Source organism: Lolium rigidum, chromosome 2 (genome assembly GCF_022539505.1).
Source record: "Lolium rigidum isolate FL_2022 chromosome 2, APGP_CSIRO_Lrig_0.1, whole genome shotgun sequence".
Taxonomy (NCBI): Eukaryota; Viridiplantae; Streptophyta; class Magnoliopsida; order Poales; family Poaceae; genus Lolium; species Lolium rigidum.
Genome location: NC_061509.1, coordinates 43,695,765 through 43,719,525, shown reverse-complemented (window position 1 = coordinate 43,719,525; position 23,761 = coordinate 43,695,765). Strand labels below are relative to the sequence as shown.

At 46.4% G+C, this 23,761-nt stretch overlaps 1 long non-coding RNA gene and 1 pseudogene across 2 annotated transcripts; one reads left to right on the top strand and one right to left on the bottom strand.

Moving 5' to 3' along the window:
- LOC124689622 overlaps window positions 1–21,601 on the top strand; it is a 36,135-nt pseudogene extending 14,534 nt beyond the window's left edge.
- On the bottom strand, window positions 2,423–4,582 carry LOC124691673. Of its 2 annotated transcripts, XR_006999072.1 has the most exons (4): window positions 4,539–4,582; window positions 4,334–4,453; window positions 3,419–3,504; window positions 2,423–2,717 (listed from the first exon to the last, which is right to left on the bottom strand). It is a non-coding gene; the product is annotated as an uncharacterized LOC124691673 (long non-coding RNA). The 2 variants fall into 2 exon arrangements; XR_006999071.1 differs by lacking the exon at window positions 4,539–4,582 and having other exon boundaries at window positions 4,334–4,532.
- Window positions 21,602–23,761: the final 2,160 nt, after the last annotated feature.

Sequence of the window (23,761 nt, the reverse complement as noted above, 5' to 3'; positions counted from 1 at the left end):
AGGTGGTCGTGGATAATGGTGGGGAGGGGGGCTTGGAGGAGGAGGGTTAATGGTGGTGTTGTCTTGGTCACCTCCGGTGTTGCCTAACCCTAACCATTAGAGCTTCTAGCGTTTGTGTAGGTGGAGTACTAGGTGAATTCATATTCTTTTGATTAGGTCAGAGGCATTATTCCTACAAGGAGTACATGCAAGCTACTACATACAATATACTACTAGGTTCATGCATGGACTAGACGACACCATCCCATGCTTAAGGAATCCACATATGATGATATGTACGTTGCGTAGGAGTAATGCATGCATTAACAACCTCGTGGACTGGCCATCAGATGAATTAAATCTTGTGGCTGGAAACAAAATTAGCAACTTACTTTGGTCGCACGCCTCTGTTTTTTCAAAGTAGAGAGCCAAAATAATTGAGAGTTCGAGCTGCAACGATTTAGCAAATAATCCACCTTCTTGAGAATCTTTTCCATAATTTTAGGTAGCTATTATTGTTGGGAGTAGTTAATGACGTACCATAATCACCGTGAGCCCTTTGCATGGATCAAGCTCCCAAGGATAGTGCCAAAGCACAGCCCGAGAAATTAGTGCGTGCATTGCTAGTCGGTACTAATTAATCATGCCATTAATAAGTTGGGACGCTTCGCATGGCCTCGTTGCAGCCAATCACAATACATGATTTGCCTCACCCGGATCGGTGATCTCAACCGTCCAGGATGATCCAACGTCTAGATATATCCCAAAGAAACACAACGCCTGGCTGCCAACTAAGAAACACCGGACATTAATAAGTTGAGAGACCCGTCGCCGTCACCGCCCGTGCTTCACCATTCGTGACCTTCTGCGGCGGCAGAGAATGGAGGTGGGGGACTGGGAGAGGGAGGGCGAGTGGTGGTGCGGTCTTGGTCGCCTCCCGTGTCGCCTAAACCTAAACATTAGAGCTTCTAGTGTTTGTGTAGCTGGAGTACTAGGTGAAATCATATGCTTCTTTTGATTAGATCATAGGCATTATTCCTACAAGAAAGGAGTATGTGCAAGCTACTACCAGTACATAGCTACTAGGCTACTACTAAGTATGTGGAAGCATGGATTAGACGACAACGTCCCATGATTAAAGAATCACATATGATGATATGTGTGTAGCGTAGGAAAATTGTATGGATTAGCAACATCTTTTTTTTACGTGATTACCAACATCCTTGACTAGCCAGCAGATGAATGAAGTCTTGTGGCTGGAAACTGAATTCGTGAATTACTTTCGTCGCACACCACACCTGCGTTTTTTCAAAGTATAGCTAGGCAAAATAATTGAGAGTTCGGGTGAAGCGGGATCATTTTTGGGCTAAACAGAATTTCCGGGATGGTTGGTCGTTCGAGCTGGAGCGATTCATCAAATAATCCACCTTCTTGAGAATCTTCTCCATAATTTTAGGTAGTTGGGAGTAGCTATTATTGTTGGGAGTAGTTAATGTCGTACCATAATCACTGTGAGCCCTTTGCATGGATCAAGCCCCCATGGAAAGTGCCAAAGCACAACCCGAGAAATTAGTGCATGCATTGCTAGTCGGGACTAATTAATCATGCCATTAATAAGTTGGGACGCTTCGCATGGCCTCGTTGCAACCAATCACAATACAGATTTGCCTCACCCGGATTGGCGATCTCAACCGTCCAGGATGATCCAGCGTTTAGATATATATCCCAAAACACAACGCCTGCCCGCCAACCAAGAAACACCAGTCATTAATAAGTTGAGAGACCTCGCCGTCGTCACCGCCCGTGTTTCGCCATCCGTGACCTTCTGCGGCGGCGGAGAATGGAGGTGGGGGACTGGGAGAGGGAGGGCGAGTGGTGGTGGGGTTTTGGTCGCCTCCCGTGTCGCCTAAACCTAAACATTAGAGCTTCTAGAGTTTGTGTAGCTGGAGTACTTGGTGAATTCATATGCTTGTGATTAGGTCATCGGCATTGTTCCTACAAGAAAGGAGTACGTGCAAGCTACTACATAGCTACAAGCCTACTACTACCACTACTAGGAAAAGGCTTACCGCCGGCGACCTGAAAAGGCTTACCGCCGGCGTTTTTGGATTCGCCGGCGATCACCTCGCCGGTGGTAAGCGCTTACCGCCGGCATCCTCGGATTCGCCGGTGGTAACTCCAACTTACCGCCGGCACCTTCTCCAATTCGCCAGCGGTATTGGTTACCGCCGGCACCTAGCCTATTCGCCGGGGGTAACCGTGTGTATCGCCGGCACTTACGTTCTTGCCAGTGGTAAAGCTAAAAATTCGCCAGGGGTAATAATAACAGGAGCCAAAAAAATCTCAAATTACACTGTATATACACCAGAATACATAGTATATACACATAATATAGAGGGAAATACCAGAATAATAGCAAGATATACATTAATAACACAACAGATATAGAAAGTATCCAAATATTCATAACGTGCATGCATCAATAACACAGCAGATATAGAAAGTCTCCAAATAGCAAATATTACACAAATAGATACAAGTTCTCCCCGTTTTCCCGGCAATCTCAGCTTATTAGGGTGGCTTGCACATGTGAATACAAAATCTCCATCCAGCGGCTAGCTAGCTTCTAGCTGCCCACCAGGCTTCTCGCACCTCCGCTGGCTGCCGGGCAGCCTACTCGCTGAAACGCCGCCGGCCAGCTCCACCTCCTGCGTGGTCGGACTCCGAAGCCGAGCTCCCTACACATGGAAGTATCATTATTGTTTGTTTAGTTCAACCGAAGAAAAAAATCACATGAAAGAAATCCATGAGTTAGAACTAGTGTTAATGAGAAAAACATGAGCAGTATGAAATGGGCAATTTCATTTCAATTATCAGTGACTGAAATAATGCAAGAAAATGATAGAATTGGTACTCTAGGATTCAGTGAACATCTCTCAAAACAGAAAATGATAGAATTGGCACTCTAGGATTCAGTGAACATCTCTCAAAACAGAAAATGATAAAATTGGTACTTGACTAATCAGCTAGTAATACGTAAGTCGTGTAGTTTATTTGGAACAGTGAAACAACTTTACAAAAAATGAGTTCTGGCATCTATTGCAGTTTACCATAGCCAACAATATGCTTGTATCAAACAACGATGCAAAAGCACCTTCATTTTTATATTACAGATCAATAGGCATAAATTATTGTGAACTTTCTTATAGGATACTAGGGATACAGATGAATCCTTGACACCAATCAGCTACATTATTTCTACTTCTGAAATTTGTGAGAACCTGTGCCATTACCCCATTAACTTTTTGAAACACTTGGTACATATGAGTGGTATTTAGTGTTACTCTGCATCAATGTTATATTTCAGATCCTTTGAGTGTTTTACATTTATTAAGAACAGAGGATACCTGAAACTTTTCATAAGCTACACGAAGCTTACCATTGCAGCAAAAAGGGAGAAGCAGCTCAGTAGATGGCGAGACGGAGGCATGGTGCCTATCATCTAGTCCTCCACAGCATCAAGCACTGCATTTTTTAACACAAAAAATTAGAATACCAAAGAGAGAATTATCTTTATTTGTAGATCAACAATACCATAAGATTATTTGTGGTTACATAATTGGTTCACAATTATGTATACTAGCAGTTACTAGTTCATATCAATCTACAGAGCAGCAGGCAAAGCAAGTATACTAGTAGACAAGCATCTGTATACTGCAATTCCACTTGCCACAGCAAGTATCCCGGTATCCTATAAAGCCAACAAAGAACTTTGTGGGTAAATACATAATGCAGTAAAAAAATTACAGTAAAAAACAAGTACTTCATGACATATTAATATGCCATACAATCAGATCCTCTATAGGTATTATACTTGGTGGTGTGATGTGCCAGGAAACATGCACGTAAAAAAAGGTTAAGCTATTTCAATGATTATATTCTCCAATGAATGAAAACTCATTAAAAACTCTAGGCACAGACGGTGGATAGCATCCAGAAAAATGACAAGCTCTTGAGGCATTGCTTCAAGGAGAAGTGCAAAACACTAGCATTATTTGCATCACAGGTTAACACAAACGACCAGCTATAGAGATTACTATGCCTGATGGAGGTAGTGAGATACACGGACAAATAAGAATCTTAGCAGTCAAGTTACTTCCAGGATTATTCTCCAAACTATAAAAGCCTAAGTACAAAATCTAGCGCAAGACAATAGCATATCCAAAAACATTACATGTCCAGCCCAAATCGTCCCTCCACCTTGTACCCAATAAACCTTGAGCTGTTCTGCTCCATGTGATTATCAGATAAGCATGCACACAGATCAGGCGTAAGGAAGAGAGTAGAGGGCAACCTGACTTGATGTCGATGCGATTGATCCGGCCATCATGCTGGAAGAGGAGGTCGAGCTAAGAGTGGCTGGTGTCATAGTCTAGGTTCCCCACGAACAAAGACTTTGCCAAGATCAGTGGCCCTGCAAGATCAAACCTTTTTAAGACCCAGGGCAGCAGAATCCAGCGCAGCACACTCCAAGATTCGGGAGAGATGGTACATCTCACCGTCTGTGCGGCGACGGCCTTGTCCCGGCTGAGCTCGTCTTAGGAGACGGCCAGGATGGAGCCCAGGCGCTGCGCGGGCCTGCAGTTGCGGAGCGGCCTCACGGACAGTACGGGGAAGAAGGGCTCCCACTCGCCGGGATCGAGCAGAAGCATCGCGAGGACGCGTCCGACGCCAAGTATAATGGTGGCGCAGGGCAAGGATGGGCGACGGCGAGATGGCGTGATGGCGCGATGCGTCGTGAAGCAGCAGCCGCACCCAACGCCTTCGTCCATGCGCGCGACGCAGTCCGGCGATGGGCCTTGAAGGAGATGGTGACAGCGGACGGCCAGGAGCGCCGCTTGTGAGCGGCGAAGCCCATGGCTGGCGCATCGAGCCAGGAAGGCGGAGGAGGGGCGGCGGGGTTGAACGGACTCAACGGAGGAGGGCCTGCAGTAGGCGGAGGTCGTCAGACTCATCTAGGGTTTCGGGGATTGGGGGAGAAGGGATTGAGTGGTGGGGGAAGGGGGCGTCGTCGAGGGAATCTGGTGGCAGGGGCGGCCGGCGAGAACCACCATGGAGCGGAGCGGCGGTGCTTGATTTCAACGTGGAAGAAAAGGGGATGAGTGGGGAATTTGGTGGCCGAGCGGATAAGATGGGAGAGGGGCTTGAGAGGATAGGACTGGGTGAGTGGTATAGGGCCAAATAACGCTGGCGAATTTGCTGGCGGGCGGCGGGGCTATTTTCTCCATCGCTGGCGAAAAGGATTCTGGGAGGCCGGCGGTAAATTCGGCCTGGTTGGTCCATTCCGACTCACTTTAATCCCAGCGCGATCCAATCTATTTCGCTGGTGGTACGAATTTTACCCCCGGCACTTTCGGACCAAACTCGCCGGCGGTAAAGCAAGGTCCATCTAGGTGCTCTCGGACCACCTTGCCGCCGGCATTTTCAACTCCAATTCGCCAGCGGTAACAGCACTACCCCTGGCAACCCCATTTCAACTCGCCGGTGGTAACTTACCGCCGGCATCTTTAAATTGGACTCGCCGGCGGTAAGAAGTGCGGCTATAAGCCTTTTCCTAGTAGTGTACGTACGTGCAAGCATGGATTAGACGACAAAGCCCCATGATTAAGGAATCACATGTAGCGTAGGAAAATTGCATGGATTAACAACATTCTTTTTTACGTGATTAACAACATCCTTGACTGGCCAGAAGATGAATGAAGTCTTGTGGCTGGAAACATAATCCGTGAATTACTTTCGTCGCACACCTCTGTTTTTTCAAAGTATAGCTAGGCAAAATAATTGAGAGTTCAGCGCTGAGCGGGATCATTTTTGGGCTAAACAGAATTTCCGGGATGATTAGGTATAATAATTAATGTTGGTTTCTCGTTCGAGCTGCAGAGATTCGATTCAGCAAATAATCCGCCTTCTTGAGAATCTTCCCCATAATTTTAGCTACAGTAGCTATTATTGCTGGGAGGCAAAAGCAGTAGTCAATGGCGTACCATAATCACCGTGAGTCCTTTTGCATGGATTAAGGCCCCAACAAAACTGCCAAAACACAGCCCGAAAAAATAGCGCGTGCATTGCTAGTGGGGACTAATTAATCATGTCATTAATAATCGCTAATTCAGTGTAAGTTGGGACGCTTGGCATGGCCTCATTGCAGCCAATCGCAATACAGGATTTGCCTCACCTGGATCGTCGATCTCAACCGTCCAGGATGATCCAGCGTCCAGATATGTTCCAAAGAAACATAAGGCTGGTGCCAACGCACCGCCCCGCTCCCGCCCCGCCACGTCAGCTTTTGGCCCACTCTCACCCCACTCTCACCCCACTCTCACCACACGGTGCCAATGCACAGGCTATAGTGCCAGCTTTAGTTCTCTCTCCTCCACGTCAGCTTTTCTCTCTCTTCAACATGAGCATATCTTTGTTTACGTTACAACAATATAAATAATGCAAGGAAATTATTTTATTGAACTAAAATTGTTACCGATTACATCATAAAAAAATTTACATAAAAATCTGAAAAGATTACATAAAAATCTGAAAAAATTACATAATCTAGGAATTAGCCCAGACATGCTCCATCAAATCATGCTGGAGCTGTGCATACATCGGCTAGCTGACGTGGACCAATCGCGTCGCGGCACGTCAGCTAGCCGTTGGGCACTGCCGCCCCACTCCCGCCCCGCTCCCGCCCACTCTCGCCCGCATCCAGCCCGCCTCCCGCCCGCCTCCCGCCCGCCTAACGCCCGCCTCCCGCCCGCCTGCCTCCCGCCCCACCCCGCCATCGCGCCGCCCCGCCTCCCGCCCCTCTCCCGCCTCCCTCCCGCCGCCAACGCGGGCGCCAGCCGGGCGGGAGCGGGCGCTACCGCCGGGCGCCCCCGCCGGCGCCCCTCCCTCCCGTCCCGCCTCCAGCCCCTCTCCCGCCCCGCCCCGGGCGGTAGCGCCCCGGCTGCCGCCCGCGTTGGCACCAGCCTAACGCCTGCCAGGCAACAAATTAAAACGAAAATCACGCCGCCGCCTCCTCCATTTACAGTAATCTGGACTGGTCATTCCCATCGCATCTCTACCTCCTCACTCTCCCTCGCATGCCATTCCCCAACCACCGCCCCGTCGCCGCCGCCAAGCGCCCTCCGCCGTCCCCGCGGCTCCCCCACCACCGGCACCTCCTCCTCTCCACTAGCCCCTTCACCCCACCATCCCTCGGCTCGCGACCAGCTCACCTGGATCAGATCGACGGTGATTCGACGGCGCGCGCGGCTCCGTCGATCATGCCGGTCCGCGGCGCGGTGCTGCACGCAGACGCGGGGGCGCCGGCGACCAGGAGGTCGAGCTGCTCGTTCCGGAGACGCCGCCGTCCTGGGGCTTGTCGGCGTCGGCCTCAAAGGTAGCAGCTTCTGGACTCCCTCTCCGTCCTTGCTTAGGTAGATCGGCTGATTCGACTATTATTAGAACGAGATTTGGTACTAGTACATGATCTGATTCGAGTAGATTTGTGCGCCCAGGCTTTTGCCGTAGCCGGCAAGGGCAGCATGGAGCACCTCCGGAACTAGTTGTAGCACAGTGATCCGCAAGGTGAGTTGCCAATGTCATGTTCGGTTCGATCCGGTGCGGTTTTATTGCGAGTTGATGTCCGGATGGTGCGTTTGGATTCTAGGCTAAAACAGTTATGGCCTTGCCACTTTCCAGTGCTAGGATAGCTGTTTGGTACTGCAACAAATATATTGCTTTTGAGATACAGCTAGCCTCGCCGGCCCGGAAATCCTTGCCGCGCAGGGAGATCCTATTCATTTTTTATTCCTGTTTGGTTTGATCTGGTGTGGTTCGATTCCGTTCATGTGTGGATAATGTCCCGACAGAGCTTCATTTTTGGTTTTGGGTTGCAGGAGCTGACGGTGCTGGTTGTGGCTTAGGCCTGTAATTGGCACGGACTGCGGCCGACACGCCCGCTTCCGCCGCCATGCCACCACTGAGCTGCATCAACACCTTCCTCCATGGCGTTGGGCGCCATGGACGGAGGAATCCACCACCGCCGCTGCTCCATCCCTCCTCTCCCCCACCCTCTCCTCCACATCTCTAGCCAGCAAGGGAGCGGCCGGCCTCCCGTGAGATCTGTCGGGAGCCGCATCCGTCCGTGGGGACTAGCTGGATGATGGCGAGGTCTGCAGGTCACCGCCGTCTTCCAATAAGAGCTCGCAGAAGGTATCCTTGGATCATTTACACTAGGGTTGGACGGTGGCCGGGTCCGCAAGTTGCCATGAATTCTTCGAAAAGTATGCAAGATATAGAATTCGTGTGTTCTCATGTCTCGTGTTGTAATGTCTGTGTAGTTCACATGATTTGTAGGTTTGTTCATCTCGATATATTTTCTTCTTAATATGTTCTTAGGCCGGCTTCAGATTCTCGTTGTTGTTAGTTGTTCACTTCGACGATCATACAGAGTTGTTTCTTTGGATTCAGGGGCCAAGGAGATCCCGTCCATCGTCGCCAAGAGAGTGCGCCGCGCCGGAGTGAAGTTTCTTGTCTATCTTGCAAGATCTATTAACTGACCTTTCCATAACACTATAGTATATACGATATGCTACAGATTAATAAGTGATGAAACCAATTCAGATGTATGGTTGATTCTTCTCCTATGATTTTCAAACATATATACAATTTGTCGTAACTGACCTACTGATCTCAGTGTCGTTTTTGAACCATCAAACAATGATAATTAAGTCGCCGCAAAATGAAAGAATCAATTTAACATGAGATTCTGGATTCTTCTTCTGTTAGCATGTATATCTTGGTTTAACAATACACTATGTCAGCCTGTCAATATTTAGAGTAGTACCATTTGGTTTCCCAGCTAACACGATGTTCTGGAACTGCACATACAAGCAAACAATTTGTTTTTTACTTCCAAACAAATTATTTCTACTCTTGCACAGTGCATGATTTACTTACAACGAATGATCTGGACTTGTTTGAATTTACCAATGATCTACTACCAGTTTCATTACCGGAACTGCACTTGTTTGAATTACTTAAATTTTCTCAATGAGCTGGAGTAGTTTTCATTACTGGAATCAAATAGTTAATTGCCGAAATATAGAGTGCCAAAGATAAATTGTTGCTGCATGTCTATTGTAATTCTCAGTTACTCCTTTATCAATACCATCAATGTTGTAAATTATTTCTTCAAAGTACCAGAAGCGTGTTCACTATACTGGTTAGTTTCTCCTTTAAATGCTCACATTACATGCTGCTGTAGTTTTTTCACCTTTTTACTTCTAATGAAAAGCTCGGTTTCTATGATGCAATGCTATAATTAAATCAATCCTGCACCCTCCAGTTGAAAATTAATGCAGCAAGGAATTTCAGTTGTATCACTAAACTTGGTTAATAGATATTCTTGATAAATGTCGCACTTCATCAATGATGCCATACTCTGAGCACAATTTCGAGTTCATTAACCCTTCACTATTATCAAGAACTTTAGCATACGACAGTCCCAGGTTCAGAGTTGCAGTGTGACAATCTTGTTTTCTTTGCAGAGGATAAGAACTAATGTTGCTGAAGGGCAGAGGAGTTGTGCTGCTGATGGCAGGTGAGGTGTTGTTGCAGATCTTGAGGGAGATTTCCTCTCCGTCCTTGCTTCGGTAGAACAGCTGATTCGACTATTACGAGAAGATTTCATACTAGTACATGATCTGATTCGAGTTTCTTTGTGCGCCAAGGGTTTCGCTATGGCCGGCAAGGGCAACCTGGAGTGCCTTCAGAATTAGTAGTACTACGTGATCTGCAAGGTTAGCTTGCCATCTTGATTCGATTCGGTGTGCTTCAATTCATTGATGTGGGGATAACGTCCTGATGCGTTTCTGTTTGGTTTGTAGGAGCTGCCAGTGCTGATTGTGGATTGCCCGCTTGCCCAGCAACATGTTGGAGTGGTGTAGTAGGTAGCTTCCACTGATTCCATCAGAGTATTTGTATTTATTGTCGTTCTTTTTAATGGAAAATATGATGTGTTGCGGGAGTTGTTTTTGTGATTGGTGGGCCGGTATTGTGTTAATTGTCGATGGATATGGTATGCATATGGATATGATTTTTTTAGCATACGGTTGTTCTTTGATTTAGTCATCCCATGCTTACCTTTGCCATTTTTAGCATATGAATATAAATGTTTGAACTGCTTATCTAACCTCGCTTAATGCATCTGTATGGCTACTTATTGCTAATAATTCGATCCCTTGGGTAAGGAATTAGATTAAAACATTTTATATTTATCATTATTTATCTATGGTGGAAGGATTGATAAGTATACAGAACAAGTGCTATACCTGTCTCCGATAGAAGCATTATAGAACATAAGGTCTTTGATAACGCATATTTAGTTGATGCACCTGTATGTGTTCTGAGATGGTGTCACTTATGTTTTGGTTATCTTTGATTTATTCTTGGAAATTCTTTGGACTTGTGTAGGAAGAGATGTGGTTTTTCATAGCTCTGTTGGTGACATCTTAGCAATTGATTTTGATCTCGTATGTTCTGATTCTTATGATAGGTTTTTTTATTTAGGGAGAAATAGCTCTTATTTGTTGTGCTTCTAGTTTTGGTTGGGCAGAATAGCTTTGCTTTGTTCTGATTCTAATGATGGCATGAATAACAAGAGAACACTACCACATTTGATCTATTTTTCACTTTTGTTGTTGAGTTGTCAAGAAGATAGGCTACGAGTATCCATGGTCATTTTTTTCCACTTTAGAGCTCTTTGTAGTCACTCTTGAATATTGCCCATTATCCTTATGGATCATGCTTATTTTTGAAGAATGTCGTGCTTTATTTGTTTCCTCGATAGGTTGTCCTTATGTTATATACAAATAACGGGACTGAACTTTTGTCTCTTGGCTGCAATGATGTGGAAATGGCAGGTGCAGATGGATGAGTAATCCCAGTGGCAAGGTAGACCGAAGACTTTTACTCATTTGGACTTCAGTTGGAATCCTTTTTACTTACCTTCCGTATCATCCCTACTATCTCGTTAATCTACGGCAGTTTTGCCTCAAGGGCAGCCTCGTAGCGTCTCCGAAGGAGTAGCACGTGATCTGCAAGGTGAGTTGCCAATTTCCTGTTCGTTTATGTTTGGTGTGGTTCGGTTCCATTGATATTACAACGTCCATATGCGCCACGGTTGGGTTGCAGGAGCCATCCGTGCTGATTGTGGCTCTCCTGCTTGCCTAGTGACATGTTGTAGTGGCGTAGGTAGTTTACACTGCTTGGTTGCACCTGTATTTGTAAGAGCATCTCCACTCGTCTCCCCACAGAGCCCCCCACGGCCACTTTTTTTCATCCGGACGGCGAAAAACGGCCCAGTCAGGCCCCCGGTTCCTCGTTTTGGTCCGGATTTGAGCCTATTTTCGTCCGGACTCCCCATGCCATCCTCGGTTTCCCGGGGGTCTCCCGGGGACTCCGGATGAAGCCAAACCAACCGCCAACGCCCACGTGTCTCCTCTTTCGTCCGGATTCCCCGAGCCATCCTCTTTTTCTCCGAGAAACGCCGCTTGGGGAGCACACGACTGGGAAACTACTCCTCCCCACGCCAAATCTTCCTCCAATCCGGACGAAAATTTCGCCGGATTTGGACGTGGGGAGCGCCAACGAGTGGGGATGCTCTAAGATTTAGTGTCCCTTAGTTTGCTGGAAAATATTATGTGTTTCGGAGTGAGTATTGTGTTTCGGAGTGAGTTAGCTCCTCTGTTTTCTCATTGATTCAGTATAATGCATACATGATGCACACATGGTTTGTTGTGATCAGGAATAATTTTCTTCTTTCTTGTTCATATGTAATTCTCTTTGTTCAAATTATTGGAACCCTGTCATGTAATATTTGCTTGCTAAAGTTTGCTTCTTTTTCCCTGTTGTGTAAATGTTTACACTAATGTTTAGTGATTAGGTCCTGTTTTGGGAGAATAGCTCCATTATTTTACATTGCTCTAATTCTGGTTAAGAAAATACCATCGAACAAAATTTGGCTACTAAATGTAGTAGATTATACATATATTTATGTTTGATTCCAACATGAAAGAATGTTCTCAAAGACAATCCTGTTCTCACTTTTCTTTTATGCTTCCCAATGTGATCCCAGTTTGATCTAGTCTTTTCTTACTTGGTTCTTTTTATCAGGAATTAACATATGTTTATCTCTTGTGCAGTTGTGCTATTCCTGGGAGCTGTCACGGGCTGCCTGATCATCCTAGCCACGGATAGCTGTGTCGACTCCATGTTTTTGGTGAGTTTCTGTTTCTCCCTTCGCTGCTCTACATGGCCATGTATGCATGGTTACCTCCGCATCCTCAGATGCTATGCTCGATGGTCATGAGCTATTTCTATTTGGGCAAACATACTTGCTCCTGTCTTTTATATGTCAAGAGGCCTGAAACCTCCATTTCTTATGTTTTTTGGGTTCTTCCGCTGATAGATGCTACGTGATGTAGCGATGTGGTGTTTCATTTCCTGTTTTGGTGCAAGTGTTGTGAACGACTTTGCTCCTAGTGACGTCCTGGAAGTTTCGGAGTTGCTGCAATGTCGTTCCCGAACATAGTTTGGTATCTAGTTTTATGTGTTGTGTAGCGCTTTTTCAGGTTAAGATCAGTCTGCTCTAGCAAGTTGTCCATTTTTTGGGCGAAATTTGATGCAGTAGTAGAGAGTTTCCTTTGAATTTAGTGAGTGTAATTGAGCTGCAATGGTTCAACCATTTAACTCTACTTATGTGAATATTTGGTGTGATCTATTCATTCATTCAAATTTATCGGTTGCCCTCTTATGTTGGTTACAAATTTATATCCTTTGACAAAATTCTATCTTTTGAATTGCCGAATACTAGTAGCACTGCATTTGTAGGCAGCAGTAGCACTACATGTACCAATTTGTACGTATTACTATTACTATGACAAGATAGTAATTCCGCTAGTCAAGTCTTGTTTCAACATCTTATTGTTTTTCTTTCTTTCCTGGAAGTTAACTTGTGTCTTTTCTCGGGTGATTCTTGGTAACTATTTGGCTTCAAGAATACCAAGTGGCGGAACTATTCAAATGGCCTCTTTTTTACGCCGAGGTTTAGGTAAGATGTCAGGTTTCTCTTCTTTTCCTCTCGTGAGCTTTGTGATATTGTGGCTATGTTGGCATGTAGGACTGGTTGTTAGAAGTTCTTAATTCTATTCCATTCTTTTTGTTCAGATTATTTGAAACTGGTCATGTGAAGTTGGTACAGATGTTTGACACTTTGCATTACGTATTGCTCTAATCTTAGATGGTCATAGAGATTAATTAGCCACATGTAGATGTGGACTGAGTCTGTGATGAACTAATTCATCCGAAGATGTATTTGATAAGGGTTGTATTGGTATTGGAGGCTTGCATGGGTTCTTTGGTCAGAGTGTTAATTGCATGCACATCTTGCTCTCGTTCATGTAACACTCTTATGTTTTACTTTTGTATTGTTCAAATGGGTGCGCAGATTCTAAATCTAAAGAATTGTTTACTATATGCAAAACATACTACTGTTGTAGTTTATCGGGGGTAAAACTTAATGTTGTGTTGTTCAGCTAATATATCTTTGTTGCTATTGATTTTGTTTAAAGCTCTGATGTTTTTGTGTGGTGACTCGACTTCCACCGCAAATTTACAATGGCTATGCAGACTAGATTACCAAGTTACTAGATGTTTCATGTGAGCTTTCTGGAGTTGATGATAGATCGTTGAATCACAGTTCCTCTGCAGAATATTGTATCAGTTAATCAAAGCATATAGGATTTTCAGGAGTGAAGGTAATGCCATGCTTGGACTTTGAGGGGATGTTTTTTTTTTATCTATTTACATATAACAATGGTTCTGATATCAAGTCAGTGCAGGTGGTGACATCACTTGCTGTCAATTTGTTTCTTTTTATGGAGTCCTGAAAATTGTATGCACATCTATGTCACTATGTATCTTCTTGGTAGTTACAGTATATGTTGGTGTTTATTTTCCTGATAACTTGAAAACTATGGTGCAGTTGTAAATCCATATACATAGGTGACTCGCCTTTTCGAGGAAACAAAGGTGCTATCATGTTGGTAGATAGATGAATGTCTGTTGTCATGCGTGTCTAGTTGAAGTCTTCCTCTTAAATCTATTTATTTCTTTGCGTAATATGCTTTATTAAAGCCGACGCTGATGTTTTGTTCATGCTGGAGGATAAATAACAAGGCATCGGCTGGAGTGTTGAGCCTGATGCATCACTCGACAAGGAAGAACACGGGGACAAGGAGATGTCGCCATCAGGACCTAGCCTCCTTGAATATTATCTCCGTGATGTATATAGTTGCAAAGGATGTGTTTTGCTGTAATATTCGCTGTACCAGGTTGCATGAGTTGTGTTGTATGCGCCTTTAGTTTTTTTTTTTTTTTTGCTTTGTGATGTGAATGTCCCTAAAAGATGGAAGGTCTTGGCAAATTTTCTTGCTGATATATATTCGTTTTTATTGTTGATTGTTTGATATGTGACCTGAATGCTTGAGAAATCATAAAGGTGTTGGCAAATTTTCGATTTTTTTTGTGTAGTTATCTATAGCAAGTATTGAGGAATGTTGATTTGGAGCTGAGCTTGTATATGCATGTATATTAGACTTGCAATGCGTGCCAAGGGGATGTTAGGAAAACTGGCCTAACTGGCCTGATCGATGACACACCCATATATCTACAAGAAGCCTTGCTAATAAATTACTAGCTTTAGGTATTAAACAAAACTACTGATCTTTGCAAACAAGTAGAAATAAGTAAATTTTAACAAGTGCTAGATAGGAAGCAAGATATCAATCTAGTTAGCTACCTTCGACCTGGAAATAGTCAAGCGAGCTGAAGCCTTGTGTTTGTTGGTGTGAATAGCTGTTGTCTTGATCTATGTGGGCAATGATCTGTAGCAAAGCTTGCCGTTGTAAAATCTTGATGATAGTTTCTCAATTTTAATCTCCTTGCACAACATCAACATTGGTACTCGCTATCGCGCCTTAATGAATCCTTGGACCTAACCTGATCGATTTACAGTGTAAAGCTGATCCTATCGCTCGGTTGTTTCTTGGACCAAGCAGGCTTTTTTCTTGGACCAAGCAAGACTTAATATATTGGGTACTTCTGTTTTCTTGTAGGAAAGTCTTGAAACCACACAAGCAGATATGAAATTTTTCAGAGATGATTAGATCGGTCAAAAATCGGGTTCACATGCAGATGCACGTTTAAGTCGGCTACTTTTGTAATCGCATGCCAGACACGAGCCAACTTTTCTGGTGTTGTAGAGTGACGTGGTCCTATAAGTTCCCGCGTGTACTAAAGGTTGTTGATGAACACAATACTAGTGTCGCCGGAGGTCGGAGTTTGGAGTTGATGGAAGACAGTACTAGCGCATCCGTCACCACTGATGGCTTTCTCCAACAAGCGGAGTGCGAGCCAGATAAAGAAGGGCTTTCCTTGTTTGAATTGCCGAACAAAGACAATGGTAAGGAGGATATGAGACTTCTATGTAATCCGCGGGTTCATTTTCGCTGTCCAGAACCGAAGGAGGCCGTTGGTGAGTCCATCCCCGAGCCATGTTCCCAATTTAGCACGAGGCTGCGAGGGCCCGGCACCCTGGGTTTTTATAGTCACCGGCCGGCCCCGTGGCTCCATGGGGCGGGTAGGTGAGTGTAGGCCGAGCATCCGTTGAGATAAAACGGTTGAATAAATCATCGTTGTGCTTTGTGAGTTGTGGGGCCTTGTGTTATCCATGGATACATCCTTTTCGTTGGTTAGCCCCAATCTAGAGAACAGGTCAACCTCAAATGTGCCGGTATGTAGCGCTACAAGTTGAGCTGACTTTTTAACCACGCATGAAAAATGACTTAGTGCTCATTATTTTCAGCTAGGAAAAACCACTTAGTACCCAGTTACCTAATCGGCTAATCCAATAAATCTAACTAATTCTTCAGGCTTAACAGCAGTAGTATGGACCCCTTACTAGTCCAGTGAGGCTCCAACGACACAACAATGCCGAGGTGGCGAGCGGTTCAGTTCGTGAGAGTACCCACGCAGCGACGGCTATCAGCGGGGGACTCAGAAGGGCCAGCGGGGCATACGCAGTTGCATAAGCAAGCCGAGCCGAGTCACCAAAATCTGGCTAGCGTTGAACAATTTATCAATCTGTGTGTCCTGTACTTCCGTGTTGAACAAATTGTGAAACTTCACGTTTTCTCCATTAGATTTATTATATTTGTTGACTTTTAATACCCATTATCAACAATCGGCCATTGATGGAAGACACTACTAGCTCTCGCTTTCTTCATCGCCGATGATTTTCATCATGGCCTGGTTTTATAGATGGAGGAAGGCCTGCGATTCCGAGCGGGAAACAGATGGATCTTGGGATGAGCGCCGGGATGAATGGCAGACATGGTTACATCACGGATTCGTGACGTGAAGTGTGGAGCGGAGATCTCGCATATTATTAAGCAAACAATTTGAGACACGGTTTAAAGGAGGGGATTGGATGGCATGCGAATGCGACCGGACGGATAGTTAATGACCTGCCTTCCGTGGGTTACATACAACAAGTAGTAGGCGGTAATTTTGCCGGCTTGACCGTGCGCGCGAGGCAACATGGTAGGTAGTAGGATGGATCGACACGGTTGCAGCAATACCTGTTTTAGGATGCCTTTTGAGCAACACATGGCGCTCAATGGGTGAAATCTGGGCTGTACAATATTCAGAACAATTTTAGTGGAACTACAAGACTATCTGCTTTGACGATATTGCTATCCCTGCAAGTACGGGCCTGCCATAATGTTAAGTTGCGATAAAAACTCTGGACCCTGAATTGCGTAAAAGTTTTGGCTAGAATCAATTGGCTTAATCTTGAAACTACTGGGACCCGATTTAGGGAGATAAATCGGGAGAGAAATAGAAAGGGGACTCCACATCGCCGTCCGGCCACACGTAGTTTTCTCTCCGGCGGCATCGTGGCCTGCCGTCCCGTCGCCAAGTGCAAGGAGGAGATGGAGAGGACGAGGCCGAACGAGACGACGGAGAAGGGTGATCCCCACCAGTACTAGTTTGTCAACGTCAGGCCATGTTGTTGCGTCGAGCCAGGAGGTACGTGCATAGAGCTGCTAATAAGGATTGAGAGGAGATGTTTGGACCGATCGATTTCTCTATATGTTTTTTTTTCCCTGATCGAAAGATCTGTTTACTTTCTTGAAGGTGATGTTTCGATCGACCGATTTTCTGTATTTCTTCCTTGTTCTTTTCTTGGCGGTGAGAAGCAGCTACATAGCAGCAGCAGGCAACAGGAACAAAACTTTCAACCTTTTGCAAGTTTGTACAGATTCACGGTAAAACTTTTGCAAAATTTTAGGGACGTCTATCAGCGCTGACCGGTTTCGCCATCAGCTATGCGGAGGTGCGAGCTGGAGAAAGAACGGATTTGTCCTTGGTTTAGCGAGACAGGTCGGGAAAGAAATAGAAAGGGGACGCCGGAGATTTCTTTATGGAATGGATGGATCACGGCCGCCGCGATCCGGAGCATGGTGGGCTCCCCTCCCCTCCCGTCCCGTCGCCAAAGTCCAAAGTCATAAGTCACGGCACGCGCTGCCGCTCGCGGCGGCGACCATGGCCTTCTTTTATAGATGGAGGGAGGTCCGTGTTTGTTTTTCCGAGCAGGAAACAGATGGATTTTGCGGTTGTTGCGAACTGAACCGCGCGGGGTGGACGGCAGAGAAGGGTAGCTGCACGGATCGGTGACGTGGACTGGCGCTAGCGGAGATGTCGCAGATAGATTAATTAAGCAATCAATCGCCATGAGACGCGCGCGCGTGGTTTGGAGGAGCGGATTATTAGTAGATGGCATGCCTGTGATTGTTGGCCGCGGCAGCGCAGGATTTCCGCATCTTTGGTCGGCCGCATTGTACGCAGCAGGCGCGCAACGTATTTTTGGTCGCCCGCGAGGATTAGCATGCATTGCCATAGTACGCGAAGAAGCATTGACATAGTACGGCATTTTTTTTTTTTGGTTTGATTTGCGCAGGACGCAGCATGGCGTGGCGCGGCGCGTAGTAGCGACGATTAGCGGCTCGGGAAGATGATCCTGCTGTGAAGCTCAAGTCCAATGAAGTTAGGATTGGACCAATGACACGAGCTCGTGCGAAGTTACTTAAACAACAGGTGAACTTGTTCCTTAGTGATACTTTGATCGATGAGAATTTTATACTGCCTAAGTCCTATTACTTATGTATGATCAGGTATGAAGAGGAACCAAGTATCGCACGAGGAGGAGAGGAACAGCTGGACCAGAAGATGGACGTGAAGCTGGACATGGAGCTGGACATGAAGACATCCCATGGACGCGCGAGGGAGGAGCGGGAGGAATGCGCAAGAGGGGAAGACGAAGTCCAGGCCGGTGCTAGACCCGGCCCGACCGGCCGTGCAGCCGGACCAACCGGTCCCAGGCCCGGTCCGACCGGACCCAGCGCCGAGCGCGCCCGGTCCAAACCGGCTGTGGCGCTTGTGCCAACCGGGCACTATCCAGTAAGCTCGGGAGGGTAGCCCGGTCACCACCCGGTCCCAGGTCCGGTTTCAACCGGACGGGCCGGTCCCAGACCCAGTCGACCGGCCCCCAGGCCGGCCGAGTCCGAGTCTGTCTCGACTAGATCTATTCTGGGTCGGTTATTTTCGTACTTTTTGGACCTGAGGTCGTCCCAGACGCCTATATAAGTCCCTGGGACGCCCCACAAGTTGCTTTAGACCACGTTTAAGATAAACCCTAGTTCATAGTTGTTTGCTTTGCAACTCTATTGAATCTCTACACCCGATAGCTTTGATTTGGTGTGGAATTGCTGAAAGTCTTGTGTGATCTGCTGTTCCATTGGGAATTGGGAGGTTGCAACTTACCGCTTCGTGGTCGGCGGCTACGTGCGCAAGTGTGTGGAGTTGCAAATATCTTGCAGGGTTGAGAGTTGTTGCATCTCGCGACAGGGACCAATCGAGAGATCTCGTTGCGTCATACAAGTTATCCTCAAGTTATCTCCGCTGTGTTCATCGAGTGTTCATCACCATCCACCTCGCTTACTGAGAAGATCGGGCCACCCCATATCACGTATGCTCTGTGAAGAAAAGGCTTGTTTCTCCATCATGAACTTAATTGTTGATGCCATTTGTCGGACATCGGGGAAAACATGGCATTTGGTTGAACCCACCGTTCGACATGTTGTCGGTGTAATGTGGTGAGAACCATGGCATCATAGTGGTGGCTTCGTGGAAGAAACCCGACATAGATGGAAAGGCGACACCTGACATGTATGTGGTGCTACTCTCCATACCACTCCATGGGCTTCCGCCGGTGGCGCCGGTGCTAGTAGTCAGCATGGCAACATGTGCCACATTGACAGTCGTGGTCTTCTTGATGTCAGCCTTCCCGCATCGACCTTTCCACGCCATCGTCTCGTACCGGTGGCGCAGCACGCTATTTGTCTCAATCTCTTGAGACCACGTCACTAGCTTCACCTTCGCGGCGGCGCTTTGCATGGCTTGTTGAAGGGCGGCTTCGTGCCCTTCTTGCCGGCCGCCTTCTTCACCGTCGTCTTTCCATCTTTCGGTGTTATGACTGCTACAGCTCGGTACACGATGGCGGCGACATCAAGGTTTGGGTGGGAAACAATAGCGACGAATCAAGAGAAATAAGAAAGTCGGTGGAAGAAATGAAAGACAGTTGAGAACTGTAAGGTATATAAACCAGCCGTTCAACGGGTGGAACATCGAGACCTCTTTATGGAGGTGTCTACACTATTGGAGGATACGACGAGGGATATTTTTTCCCAACATGGGTGGCAGCGTGACAACCGTCTAGGCCCCTCGGATTAGACTTTATGTCCGTCTTGTATACCCACACAGTTTTACTTTCGTACACTCTTCTTAGTTCGTGGTTGTAATAACTGTACTGTTACGGCTGTGTGCATCCTAGCTATGCATAGGCCGGGTTCTTTTGCTTCAAAAATAATAAAGTGCCCTTTATAAAAAAATATAAACCAGCCGTTGTGTCAATGACACGGCTGGCTCGCCACGCCACATCGCCATCGCGTTGCGTCTGACACGATTGCAAGGAGCCATATGCAGCGGGGACGACCTCGAAGCGCCAGACATGGTATTGAACCGTGCCGGACAGTAAAGCCCTTTGGAGCGCGGCTTTCTAGTCGGAGCATCCCAAATCTGCTATGGCGTGCTCAGTCAAGTCCTACATCGTATTCATAGATATGAGTTGCAAGTTGAATTGTAACTATCTCTAGTATAGTTGCAGCTGATTTTTTTAGTTGCGAGTTGAAATGCAACTAAGAGAAATGGTCTGGCCATATTAGTCATGATTATAACATGGGTTTTAATGAATAACATTATTTACTGAAAACGAAGTTAGTTGTCGCTTAAGATCTGGTCACACCTTTTTTAGCATATCAGGCTGCACGGTGACAAAGTAGCCGTCTCTGCAAACTACTAGCAACAGCAAGCAGCCCACTGTTTTTGGGCGCAACCGGTGAAGCCACTTAGCACATCCATCACGAGGAAATTAGTAACTCGCTACGTTACAAACCTTGGTCACCAGAATTGTTTCATAGCAACCAAAAAAAGAAAAAAAATGCTGCATCAATCAATCGATCTTCCGCATTAAAAGCCGCATCTAAATCTTCTCCAGTCTCCCTGAGAAACAAGTGTGTGCATTCACCACTCGGATAAGCCGTCACTCTTCCTCCTCCGCTCCTCCAAGAGCTAGCACAGCACAGTTCTTCGGGAGAAAAGAGATACTCCATGGCTACTACTACCAGAGATGAGCCTCAGCCGCAGCAACCCCTGCACATCCTCTTCCTCCCGTACTTCGCCCCGGGGCACCTCATTCCGGCGGCGGACATGGCCGCGCTATTCGGTGGTGTACGTCTCCTTCGGCACGCTCACCAGCTTCTCCCTTGCTGAGCATCGCGAGATCGCCCGTGGCCTCGACCTCTCCGGCAAGAACTTCGTATGGGTGCTGAGTGGCAGCGACGACGACCGGTCGGAGTGGATGCCTGAAGGCTTCGCCGAGCTGACCGGCAACAACGACCGCGGCTTTCTCATACAAGGGTGGGCGCCGCAGACGCTCATCCTGAGCCAGCCGGCGCTGGGTGGTTTCCTGACGCACTGCGGGTGGAACTCGGTGCTGGAGGCCGTGAGCGCCGGCGTGCCGATGGTGACATGGCCGCGGTACGCCGACCAGTTCTACAACGAGAAGCTCGTCGTGGACGTGCTCAAAGTTGGCGTCAGCGTCGGCGCCAAGGACTATGCGTCGTCTATGGAGACCCATGAGGTGATCTCCGGCGAGGTGATCGCTGGATCCATCACCAGATTGATGGGAGGTAGTTTGGAGAGCGACAACATACGGAAGAAGGCTGAGGAGCTCCGTGTGAAGGCAAGGACCGCGGTGGAGACAGGTGGAGGTTCCTACAATGATGTTGGGCGGCTGATGGACGAGTTGATGGCTGGTCGGAGTGCTGTCAGTGGATTTTGAGCTTGGTTGTTTGTCCTTGCTTGTACCAACCACGATCTTCAGTGAGCCTTCCATCACACCACTAAAAAGCGAGACTAAAAAGTTTTACACCATCAGGGGGCAACAGAGAAAGGGAATGCAGAAGAGAGTAGGCTGAGTGACCAAGTCCCACGTATACAATCTTGTGTCTAAAATTCTCCTCTTTGCATCCCCGTAAATTTCTTCCGGTTCAGTGATGCCGGCCAACTCAATCCCCAGTTTTCTCAGGATTTGGTTTGTACGTTAGCAGTCTACTAATGTAAAGTGTTAGCAGGCTTTGGAAAGAAGGGAATACCAGAATCTTTCAGCAAGGAAACAGCCTGGTGAGCCGTGTGTTTGAGTTGATCATTGAGGTTCTTCACTCCTGAAGAGCGGCGGGGTGTGGTCTTGCCTTTCTTCTCTATTTACTCTTTAGTCTTCACATGTATCTTCCGTACAAAATCTTCCCTCTTTGATGCCTCCATATTGACTCTCTCATGTATGGGCAAAGGCAACAAATCAAGTGGAGTAATGGGTTTGAAACCATACACCACCTCAAAAGGACACAGCTCTGTGGTAGAATGTACTGCCCTGTTGTAAGCAAACTCCACATGCGGCAAACAATCTTTCCACTCCTTCAGGTTCTTCTTGATCGTGGATCTCAACAGTTGTGATAATGTTCGATTCACCACGTCAGTTTGACCATCAGTTTGGGATGACAAGTAGTTCTGAAAAGTAGCTTTGTTCCCAGCTTTCTCCAAAGCGTCTTCCAGAAGTAGCTCATAAACTTCACGTCACGATCAGAAACAATAGTCTTCGGGACTCCATGTAGACGTACAATCTACCCGAAAAACAGGTTAGCAATATGCGACGCATCGTCGCTTTTGTGGCAGGCTATAAATTGTGACATCTTAGAGAATCTATCCACTACCACAAATATATAATCGTGGCCTCTCTTAGTGCGCGGCAAACCCAACACAAAATCCATACTAATATCTTCTCATGGTGTAGTAGGTGCCGGTAAAGGAGTATACAAACCGTGAGGCTTCAGCTTGGACTTGGACTTGTTGCAAGTAATGCATCTCTTCACATACCTCTCCACATCCCGCCTCATCTTTGGCCAATAAAAGTGGTCAGCTAGCATGAGTAGCGTCTTCTCACGCCCAAAGTGACCCATCAAACCTCTAGCATGAGATTCCTGCAATAAAAGCAAACGCACAGACGATTCTGGAACACAAAGTTTGTTAGCTCTAAACAAGAATCAACATATATGTGATATTTTTCCCATGCTTTACCAATAGCACAAAAGCGATATGGTTCAGCAAAATCATGATCATGCTTTCCCATACTTTATGTCCGTCTTGTATTCCCGCACAGTTTTACTTCCGTACACTCTTCTTAGTTTGTGGTTGTAATAATTGTACTGTTACGGCTGTGTGCATCCTAGCTATGCATAGGCCGGGTTCTTTTGCTTCAAAAATAATAAAGTGCCCTTTATCGAAAAAAATATAAATCAGCCGTTGTGTCAATGACATGGCTGGCTCGCCAATCGGCACATCGCCATCGCGTGCGTCTGACACGATTGCAAGAAGCCATATGCAGCGGGGACGACCTCAAAGCGCCAGACATGGTATTGAACCGTGTCGGACAGTAAAGCCCTTTGGAGCGCGGCTTTCTAGTCGGAGCATCCCAAATCTGCTATGGCGTGCTCAGTCAAGTCCTACATCGTATTCATAGATATGAGTTGCAAGTTGAATTGTAACTATCTCTAGTATAGTTGCAGCTGATTTTTTTAGTTGCGAGTTGAAATGCAACTAAGAGAAATGGTCTGGCCGTTAAATTTTGTTGAATATATAAGCAAATATCCATATGAAATAATCCGTAGATGTAATTGATAAATCATGACTAGGGAAATAACAAATAAACTAATCATGTAGACTAGTGAGATAGATGAACAGATCACATCTAAACAAGACAAACCGATCGCATCTACCACAGTAACTAGAAGAAGAAACTCTAACAGAGACTGAAAGAGAAACGACAAGATCACATACTTCGCAGCAGCGTCGTTGTCGCCCATGTTGAGGTTGTCGAAGAAGTCGCTGAGATCCGGGAAGAAGTTGTCGGTGTGGAGGAACTCGTCGTCCGAAGACGACGTCGTGC